The 11,555-nt window shown below is 35.6% G+C and overlaps 1 long non-coding RNA gene across 1 annotated transcript; it reads left to right on the top strand.

The window, feature by feature from the left end:
* Positions 1-2,429: 2,429 nt before the first annotated feature.
* On the top strand, positions 2,430-10,529 carry LOC125165223 (uncharacterized). Its single transcript, XR_007152025.1, has 3 exons — positions 2,430-2,645; positions 9,759-9,896; positions 10,330-10,529. It is a non-coding gene; the product is annotated as an uncharacterized LOC125165223 (long non-coding RNA).
* Positions 10,530-11,555: the final 1,026 nt, after the last annotated feature.

The raw sequence follows: 11,555 nt of genomic DNA, 5'->3' as shown, positions 1-11,555 counted from the left end.
GTACAAGTGCACTCAAGTAACATATGGTATACTTTCTTGGTACCAATAGAAATAACTAACATTCTTCCAGAATTCACCATAAATTTATAACAACTGTGATAAACACTTTAAGTAATATATTATAAAGGCTAGAAAGCTCTCATCTCCCACATTCCCTTGTATCTAGAATTCTAGATGCAATTGAGATATTAGCAATTAGATGGCATGACATGAATTCAGTACTTATTTAAGTTCAACAAGACTTGATGCATAAGACAACCACTTTTATCTGGGTCAGATCTAGTAGCTGTGGTGTGACTCGAGTCTACAGTTCTGGTGATAGAGTCTTGATTCCCCAGCCACCAATTTTAGTAAAGTTTTCAATTTCCTTGTCGGAATGATTCTGAAACATTATTCTGGAAGTCTCCCTTGAGGCCCAATCAAGCTCCCTATCCTCCCAGAATTCCAACATTTTGTAAGCACATAATTCCTTATGTTTGATGTTTTTTTGCTTAAAATAGCTGAACTGGTTTCTATTGCCAGCAACTGAACCTTGACTAATATAGATTGTTATCATAAATAATTGTAGATGAAATATTCAAAGATGAATATCTGAGTTGGCTTAAAAGAAGTGAGAACCTGGCTGCCAAAAAGTGTTGAATATTGGTAGACCATGGTCTCAGTAGTAAAACAGATATTTCAGTTACCACCTATGATCACCCGGAATGAAGTGCCTGTGGAAGGTACAACTTTAATGAAATAGCAGCAATTTCTGAAACAGTATGATAAGCATAATGATGCAAGGATGGTCAGGTAGGTTAGTTACCTGTAACTGCATTGGAGATGTAAAAGGAAAAAAAATGCAGGCTCTACCATAAAGTCTTTGTTTAAGCCATAGCAGAAAAAAGAAAGTTTGTCTTAAAAGATTGACTCTCTTATGTCTACTGTCACAGAGTTGATTAGCTAAATCAAAAAAAGAATCTGATCCTTTAGCTGATGAATTACAATAAAGTCTTATATTTCTTATGCAAAAACGGGAAATTTGCTTAGAAAAGAGTAGAACCATGAAATTTTGGTGACAATTGATTAAGATGGTAATTGGGACCTTTCAGATATCTTTGAGTACACAGTCCCCCCGCCAAATCCTACCAAACCTATTGAGTCAACAGACACCTCCTACCCTGACTGATGAGGCTGATTCCACCTTACATAAAGAATTGGAAATGACCTCACTTCAGGCTACTTAACTTGTAAAGGGATACCAGTTATTCACATGTCATACCCTATTTTCTTCCAGATCTGAGTCAAATATCAGCATGTCATTAGTTAGTCATCTGAAACCTAAAATCATTGGTGACCTACAATAACCTTGTGAATATGCTGGAAAAGTCTTGGTAATATATGGAAGAGAAAAGTCAAGACTTAGAAAAAGAAAAGTGTTGAAGTGAGTTTATTACAGGCAACTGCCTCCTATTTCTTCCAGTCCAAAGCACTCAACCTTCACAGAGATATTAACAACTGAATTGTTGAAGGAGCACCAATATCCTCAGAAAGCACTGTCATAACTGTCCTCTGAAGGCAGGGAGGAAGGAGCCATCTCATACTGCCACTGAAATGGGTTCCTTGATTTCAGTGGGCATGATAAGAGCTAAGGGTACCAGAGACTTAATTATAAAAGGCAAGGAGAATACTGTTGCCATAATGGGTATTAGGGCTAAAGGGACCTTTATAATGAACTTTGAGAATGATTAATTGACAATAGCGTCCTTATAACTAAATAAAGAAATAGTCTTATTTGATCTATATAGTGAAAACCTCTAGGTCTGGTGAAAGAGGCTTGATTGACTAGAATTACCCTAATAGAAAAATCACAGCCTCTCACTTTGAAGGCAAGGTACTGATGTGGAAGAATGACATCACCTCTCAGTCTTCCTCAAAGTAACTGCAGTCATTTACCGCAGTCTGTACATTGAGAAAGGAGAAATATTCAGATCTTTTCATGATTTGTGCCATGGACCTCTTATGGTAGCCATGTAATAAACTAAGTTTTGGCCCAAGACCACCTTTCATTCAGGTCAGCATGTCTGCAAATTCATTCTATAGTTATTTTCCCTCTTCCTAGGTGTTACAGTAGAAATAGACATTCTTGAGAGCTGGCAAAATTCCAACAATTGTTCTCTAATTCATGGAATGAGAGCTGTTATGAGTCATGGTACGTGTGGTAACCACCTTGCAAGATGGTCCCCCAATGACCTCTGCTTCCTGGTATTCACAGCCTTGTGTAACACCCTCCCACGCTGTATCAGGGTTAGTCTGTGTAACTAGTAGAATGGTTATAAAAGGCTAGGTTATAAAAGACATTGTGACTCTGACCTTTGTTCTTCTCTTATATCACATGTTCTGAAGGAGCCACCTGTCATATTATGAGGAAACCCAAACCTTACAGAGAGGCTCATGTGACAAGGAATTGAGTTATTTGAGTGAGCTATCATGGAAATGGACCTGCTGATTTCCTGATTTCAGGGCAGACCTTGAGCCAGAACCACCTACTTGAATTCCTAACCCAAGAAATGTGTTCTCACTCTAGCTACACATCAAATCTATTACCTTTTAAAACTGCACATGACCCTGGCTCAGATTCCAAAGAATTTGATAAAAGATCTGAGGTAAGACTTGGCTGGCTATTTGTAATAAAAACAAAAGATGTTTTGGTTTATAACTATGATATTGAATCACTATTCCATACTGATTTATTTTTCACCTGGTTCCAATTTTTATAGTTTTTGTATCATTACTTTTTCAACTTATCTTAAATACAAGTGAGAATAAGGCAAGAAAATTAGTCATAAAGAAATCACTAAATCACTTTAATGTGCATGGGAAGTCCCTAGAATCATGTCTAGGATAACACAGAGAATTTCACTGTATTTTCTCTTTCTAGTTCCTCCTATCCTCCAACCACCTTTATTTGGGTGAAATCAGAGCAAAATTACAGCTAAGGTATGACTTTAAAGGACAAAGATTACAAAAAAAAAAAAAAAAAAGGACAAAGATTACACAGGGGTAGCCTGAATGGCTAGTAGAGAGATGAAAACAAAGAATGGCAATTCTTTGCTCTGATTAGCAACTTTGTGCATAGGTTTGGAACTCAGGAGTCTCTCTGCACCTGCCAATCCTCTCTTCTCTGCCAGGCTATCATCATGCAAAGTTTCCCAACTACAAGAGTCAGCTACCACAAATTGCATCCTAGGCACAGCTATTCAATCTCAAATTCCTATAATATATGATGGGCTCAATAAGGTGACATCTGGAAAACCTACATTTGGGGGCTGATCTACAGACATCCTACTGCAGATGTGGACACCAATAACTCCTAATCTAATCTAAAAGGGACCAGCTATTATATTTAATGGTATTAGGCAAACTCTAATCAGAAGTTTAGGCAAGAGACATGGAAAAGAACAAAGAGTTCCCCAATAACTGAGTATGATTAAAGGAAGGATTGCTTTCAGCAAGAGGCCTAAGAGTTTAGTTCTAAGTGTTTTTCCAACCTTTTCCCCACACAGTACTGCCTTTCTGACATGCTCAGTGCCTAATCCAACACACAACTTCAACAAAGCTGGGATTCCATTTTGGTAGACCTTCACTGGCTTGACAGTGAGGAGATAGAGTGCTAGAGACAGAGGAGATATTTTTTAAAAAATATATTGTTATTCACATGACTGAAAATCTGATATCTACTCCACTACTTTCCCCTTTGGAAAGGAAGAATGTATTAGGAAGGTTTTTCATATGCTCTCCCCTGAGAGGTTATCCAGCCTTCACTTAAATATCACCAGTAAGAGAGATCTTAACAATTACCAATGTAATCCATTCTATGAACAACACTAGAAATTAATAAAGCTTCTCTTTGAGGCCAAATCATACTACCTAAATTTCCCACATACTAATCCAAGTTTTGTCCTCTGAATGACAGAAATCAAATCCTATTCTTCTATCTGCAAGATTTCAAATACTGAAAGACAACTATAATGTCCTATCTTTTCTAGACTAAACATCTCTAAATCCTTCAACTCTTCTTGCTAAGACATAATATTATATCCTCTTACCTTCCCATGTGTCCCTGAATATGCTTTGATTCAATGTTTCTCAAATGCTTATTTAGTAGCTTGTTTTCTAAAACAGAAAATCTAAGTCCCACCTACATAGATTAGAATCCAGTAATTCTGGGGTAAGGCTTGGAAATTTACATTAAAAAATTCCCAGTAGAGGTGCCTGGGTGGCTCAGTCGGTTAAGTGGCCGACTTCGGCTCAGGTCATGAGCTCGGGCCCGCATCAGGCTTTGTGCTGACAACTCAGAGCCTGGAGCCTGCTTCGGATTCTGTGTCTCCCTCTCTCTCTCTGCCCTCCCCCGCTTGCACTCTCTCTCTCAAAAATAATAAATAAACATTAAAAATGTTAAAAAAAATTCCCAGTAAATTTCAGTACAATCAATATTCTAGGTTGTTAATATGATGCCCTGAACAAAACCATAACTATAGTTGAAAGAAGAAGTAATTATTATCTCCTTAAAGTCAAGTACTATACTCCTATTGACAGAGTCTAAGATTGGATCATAAATATTAGTATTAACTATTTTCAGAATACTAGCAAATAGAATTTCTAGGAGGTATCTCTTATGTCATCTTATTATCTTCTTATGCCCATGCCACTGGGCAGTTTTACCAAGGTACATAGCTGATAAGCAATCACTTTCATTTTTCTAGCCTCTCAGCTTAGACTAAAAATCTAATTTTAGATTTTTCAAATCAAGAAATTTTCTATGCCAGAAAAGCACATCTTCAAGTGCATTAGTCATGTGGGATCATAACAAAATACCATACTCTGGATATTTCTTAAGCAACAGAAATTTACTTTCTCACAGTTCTGGAGGTTGGAAGTCTAAGACCATACCAGCATAGTCAGATCCAAATGAGCATTCTCTTCTTGGCTTGCTAACAGCTGCTTTCTTGCTATATGTTCATATGTCCTTTCCTCTGAGTGCATGTGCAGAGAGAGAGAGCTAAGTCACTGGAGTCTCTTCTTTTAAGAGCACTAAGTCTATCATGAAGACCCCACTCTGATGATCTCATCTAAACCTAATCATCTTCCAAAGACCCCCCATCTCCAAATACTATCACTTTGGGGCTTATGGCTTCAATGTATGAATTTTGAAGGGACACAATCCAGGCCATAACAACAAAGTAGAAACTTTCTAGTAATTTGTTCTATCATGATTATATGCACACTCCAGTATGGGAAATAACAATGTTCATTCTGTTCCCACTTGCTAATCTTTTCCTTATATTTTTAAATTGAGGCTCAACTCACTAATATCAAGTAAACTTCCACGATTAGCTCCGCCTCTGATCTACTCATGTATCCTCAATAAATACTTGAACTGATTTTAGGAATTCATATTTAATATAAGCTTTCCAAGGATAAAAAACAATTTCTCAAATTCTTTAGTAAATCTCCACAGTATTGAGTTTTGTAGTCTTTATATAGTAGATGACCAATGAATAAGAAATAATTCAATGGAAATTATTAATTTTTCCTACTGTGTCACTTTCAAACCTTCTCCTTTTTCCAAAAATATACATATACTTATTAAGGTATCAGGCACTGTTCTAGATACTGAAAAGAAGCAATTAATAAAATCTATATGCCCTCCTTTATAGAGTTAATGGCCTAGATGGGGATATATGTATTGAAAATAATAATCACAGAGATGAAATATACAATTAAAGTTGTGATAAACACCTTCAGGAAAAAGAACTAAATAAAATGAAAATAAAGTTGTGGCAGACATTGTGAAGGAAAAGTAGATTGACAGATTACAATGCGGGCCTGACTAGCACAAAATTCAGGGAGGACTTCTGTGAAAAAGCCATGTTAGGAGAGATCTGAACGACGAGCAGATGACAGCCAAGCAAAAGGACAAATTCCAAGCAAAGGGAATAGGACAGAAAAAGATTCCAAAGCAGTAAGGAGCTTAGCCAGCCCCTTTGGGGTAAATGAAAAAAGAACATGTGGCTAAAATGGGAGAGAAAATAGATTATGATGAGCGTGGAGAGTTATACAGGGACCACTTACAGATCAGTTAGAGGGGGTTAGATGTATTCTAAATGTACTGCACAGACACTGAAGAGCTACAGCAGGGAGTGCTGCAGTTTTAGATCACTCAAAGCTACTACATGCAGAATATGTTGATGGGAGACAAGGGGAAATAGACAATCAAGTTTGCAAGCTTCCACAGAAGATAGTTTAGGGGAGAAAAGATATTTGCTTAGACTACAATAACAGTGGATATCTGAAAAAGCAGGCAGATTCGGGGTATATTTTGGAAATATATTCCAGAGGAATCAAAACGGGGGTGTAGAGGTTGACACACATTTGCTTTCATACAATGCTTACAAACAGTATGTGCTTTCTATAACTGCTAAGACTCACAAAGATATCTTTATGTCTAATTGCCCCTTTATCTTTTGTCTAAATGTTCATTTCAAGTAAAAGCTAGATTTGTTTAACTTTGTACAACAAGCAGCACAGCGTGATAACCATATTACAGTCTCTTAAATTCACTTAATAAAATTGTATCTAACAAGATTCTGGGGTTCTTAGTGAGTCAATATTATAAATATTGAAGGAGAGTGTCACAAGGGACAGACTTTTAATTCAAAAGAACCTGACATTCTCTTTAAATGGCATTTTTCCCAAAAGTTAATATCAATTTTAAGGAATTAGAATGTGAACTCATAACATTAACCTCAAATACAAGCTTCTAGCAACCACCAATATCCCTAACTTTAGTGAAACCTATCTCTAAATTTGAAGTGAAACTATAACTGCACTTTAATGTTACAAATAAGATTTCTATGTGAAACATGCAGGACTTCCAAAATACATAGGATGCATAGAATGATGTTGCAAAATAAAACAGTTTAATAGTCAGATTCTTACTGCCTTTGAATATGGAAATATAAAACTCCTTGCTCCTAAGCTATATAGTCAGAAAAAAAAATCAAATGGGTAAAAAATAGTGTTAAAGTCATATAACATCCTTTAACTTTAAAAATCATGCTAACTTTTCTCTCTCCTAGAATGTCAACTGAGAAAGAAACAAATTGAATTACATAGCTGCAGATATTCTTTTCAATGTTTTCCTTACTAGAAAAGGGATAGATATTTTTTGAAAAAAGAAAGTAAGGGGAAAAGCCTAGTCAAGAGGAAAGAGATTCCAAAAGGATTTATATATATATACAAAGATCATATCTTCTCTATCAACCCACTTTCCTATTTCAACCCTGATCATTTTCTTCATGGACAATAAGCACTAACCTAGTGTAAAATAGTGTAGGAAGAGTATGTGCATATGTGATGAATAAAATACAAGCTGCACCCATTTTGGGTGTTTTTATCATTAACTGCTGTTGCATAAACTGAACATACAATGGGCTGTGACACTGGATAAATCATTTGTTTCCACTTGTTATTGATGACATTTCATAACTCGTTTGGGGCTCTGCTTTGCCCCGTCACTCGTGAGTTATGAGGTCATCAATCATGACTGGGAATAAATGATTTATGTAAGTCACCCTATTGTATATTTTAGGTACAGTATACAATAAAACACACACTATTGATTTCTAATATTGTTGCATTACGTTTATCATGTGTGTTTGTGAGACTGTGATCTTGTGTCATCTGCTGCAACTGAGTATGAGATGCTAAAATAATTTATGAGAAAAGAAATGTACAAAAATGACTCAGAGAATTCCTATTTTTAATTAATATCTTGCTAAAGCAATTTTAAAGGCCTCCTGAATTAAAAATACTGTCTCAAGTAAGGGGAGTTGCAGTTAAGGACATGAAGTCAATATATAAGGTCATGATTAGGAAACAGAAAAGGACTAAAGAGACCTTTCAATAGAGGATATGCCACCCTGAATAACCTACGGAGATACTGAAGACAAATCTCCCACTGAGAAACACTGTACTGTGTATTACACTTGAAAGGATCAATGGCTTAGTAACAAGAATACCATGGAAATACAAAAAAAAACTTCTTCCAGCCATTTTTAGAGAGGAAAAAGGTAGAGTGGGGAACAAAAACCAAACTGCTCCCTTTCATTGATGAAAGCTTAGAACTTTTAACTATAATACAGGTTGAATTTGCAAAGAATCCACAAGCAAGTTTAATTAACATATTAATTGAAAATGAACATACAGTGATCAGGAAAATACTCTTACTTGAATGGAGTTCTTTAAAAAGAATACAGCATCTTAAGGGATTGGAAAATTTTCCTTTTGCTTCCTTCCCATTTGATCCCCCAACTGACTTCTATTTTTTTTTTCCTGATGAGCTTAAAACTATAAACATGATTTAAAAAAAAAAATAAAACTACAAGAAAATGCAAAGAAATTTGAGGGAGGCAATCAAAAACATATTGAAAATCAAACCTAGAATAAGAGCATCAAAAATCTAGGAACTTTCAGCTATTTGCAATTACAAGAGTAATTGCTATTTTAACATGTTTTGCTTGTTCCAAAGAAACTCTGGTTCGTAAGCTGAAATTCAAGGAGTTTAAATCACCGCGAAATCTTTTAGGAGCTGATCAAGACTAAATATACAATCAAAACAACCTATTATCTACATATTTTAGTTGATTAAAAAAATAAGGTACTTCTCTGAGCAGTACTACACAGAAGTTGTTGACCAGCTGGGTTCAATTCCCAGTGATGATAAAAAAAATAAATAAATATTTAATCTGAAATATGAAGAATTTAGGTCAGATATAAAGAAAAAAATATTTTTCTTACAGGAAAGTATTAGATATTGACATTAGCTATTGAAAACAGTTGTAGAATTTTCTTTGGAAATTTTTAATAGTAATTTTACTTTTTAGAATGGTTTAGGTTTGTCCTACTCTAATGGCCAAGGGTTGCATTATAAATTCAAATAACTTCTCACAATTCCTTTCACTGCTTAATCCTATGATGATACTAATTAATTAAGAGCACTGTTTTATAGAGCAACAGCATAAAAGGATTGAGAATTTCAAAAGTGAGAGTTGGTAGCTTTTATTGACTAGTAAGGTGATATATGAGAAAGCAAGTCAGAAGTCCACAGTTTAGCTAAAAATTCTCAGTTTAAGTCCAATATTATTAAGAAATATTTCATTTTTGAGGTTTTTCCCTAGATTTTTTTCTATTTGCCTTAATTAAGTATAAGATTTCTTAACCTACAGCATTGACGGGGCTTTAAGGGAGTTTAATACCTGAAATTGTATTAAAAAGTTACATATGATAAACACATATGATAAACACATATGTATATTTCTGGGGAAAGAGCTCATGACATTATTAAACTTTATTCAGAGTCCAGGTCTAGAAACAAAAAAAAATTAAAAATTTTAAAAATGATTACAAACCACTGATTCAAGAGGCTGTCATTCACAATCAAGTCTATTATCCATCTTTCCAAATTGTTTATAAAATTAATTCCATTTTTTAAAGTTATTCTTTTGCCCCACCCCACCCCCACCTTTTTTCCCCTGCCACCACCCCACTCCATCTCTCTGTCTCTTATGGCCTTGATTGGTTTTGGCAATTGGTCAGAATAAAGTACTTAAACTCAGTGGCTAATTTTTATATCTTTCAAGTGTCTTTGGATAAAAGTCTGATTGTAAATTCAAAGTATGAACTTAACTAAAAATCACTTTTTTTCTTGTATGCAGATATCAATTAGATGTGATCTGCCTTCTCCCCTATACATAATCAAAAGAGTAGCTGCTACTTAAATGTGGAGGAAACTCATATATGGAATCAAAACAGTCACTGAAGAAAAAAAAAATTTCCTCTTCTAAAACTCAAGGGTAAACTTTGTAATGTTTTAATTTCAGATTTTATATTTTTAATGATAACAGTGCCATGAGCTATGGGAATATTATCATTTGATATAAGGAGACTACAAAGAAAGGCAGTGTAATTAGGAAGCATCTTTGCAGATATGTATAGTAAGTGGTACGTGATCAATTCAGGATATTTTTTGGAAGGAAGAAAGGAAGGGAAGAAGGAAATAAGAAAGAAAGAACAAAAGAGAAAGGAACAGGATATAAACCTGGCTTAATCAGTTTAGAGCCATTTTAATGAGCTTGTTCCCCAAGCATTAGAAATGCTGATGGAACCACAGCCTATACATTTGGTCCTTTACCAGGTTGGGTATGAGGAGACTGGGGACTTAACCCCAGCTCTGCTCCTGACTCACTGACTGACCTCAAGCCAGTTAACCCATCTGTTGTTTTTCAGAAGGTGATGACTTGGAGACTGTCTAGCAATTGCTGTGCATTAATGGGGTGACAGTCAGAGGAAGACGCCTGGGGCAGAAGAGCTTCAGTGTAAGGAAATCAGCCTTTACTGCTCTGCCCAATCATGTCAGCACCACTGCTCTTTCAAGGGGCTTCCCGCCATTGTTGCTCCCTGCTCCGGAACACCCCATGCTGCCAAAGCCACTGCAGGGGGTCACCTTTAACAGACAACCTCATTTTCAAATTTCCAGACCACTAAATCAAATGAACCAGTGCAAGAGTAATTTTTTTTTAAGGTTGCCAGAGAGATGCATAGAAGAGTTGCCTATCTTGGGAAGAGAAAATTACAGCAGGAGTCTCGCTTTGTGATGATTGGAAAAGAAGGTAGATCAGAAAGCAGCTTCTTGAGTTTGGGAATTATTTAGATTTTAAATTGTGTTTTGCTCTACATCAAATTGGATTAGATTCCTTGAATCTTCTAAGACTTTGATCCAGCCCATTTCACATTTACAAATTAAAAGGCAGCTTCAGCAGTGAAAATCATATAAGACACAACAAGAAAGCTTTGAGGGGCATACAGGCAGATTTAGCCTAAAGGCCCATCCACTTGCGTAGTGTCTCATACCAACATGTTTGTGCTTTGAGAAAATACACTCAATTCCTATAATGCTAAACATTCTTCAATAGAGAGGCATGCATTCATAAAGCAGTTGTATATCTACAATCCTTTATACTGTTTCATGTTTCTGAATCCAATAGTAATTTAGTCTATTAGAATCAATACCCCTAATTCATAAAAGCAAATTTTCAGGGCACTAAAAGTGTTGTACAAATGCAGACCAGTTAAAATTTTAACCAAAGTTAAAATAAATGAGTGTCATATATTTGACACTTAACACGTCCATGACAACTAGGCTCACCCTAAACAATCATGCAGAAGTGAAAGCAATGAGGAAAAAGAGAGGAAGAGGGTAAAACATTCAAATCTAAAAGTTTACAACGGTAAATATGAGTGTGCAGGAATACTTAAAGAAAAATCACTGATCTCCCTATGCATGAGCAGGAAGTTTGAACCTAAATATCATCCATCCAAACTATAAAGTTTAGACCAGACATCTGTTAAGAAATAAAAGGATCATCAGCTAACCCCAAACAGAATCCTTCAGCATAGTACACTCCAGCAACTTCCCAATGCCACAATGTGTGTGCAAGGCTTCATCAACAGGG

Source organism: Prionailurus viverrinus, chromosome B2 (assembly GCF_022837055.1).
Source record: "Prionailurus viverrinus isolate Anna chromosome B2, UM_Priviv_1.0, whole genome shotgun sequence".
Lineage (NCBI taxonomy): Eukaryota > Metazoa > Chordata > Mammalia > Carnivora > Felidae > Prionailurus > Prionailurus viverrinus.
This window is presented reverse-complemented; position numbering and strand designations above follow the sequence as displayed.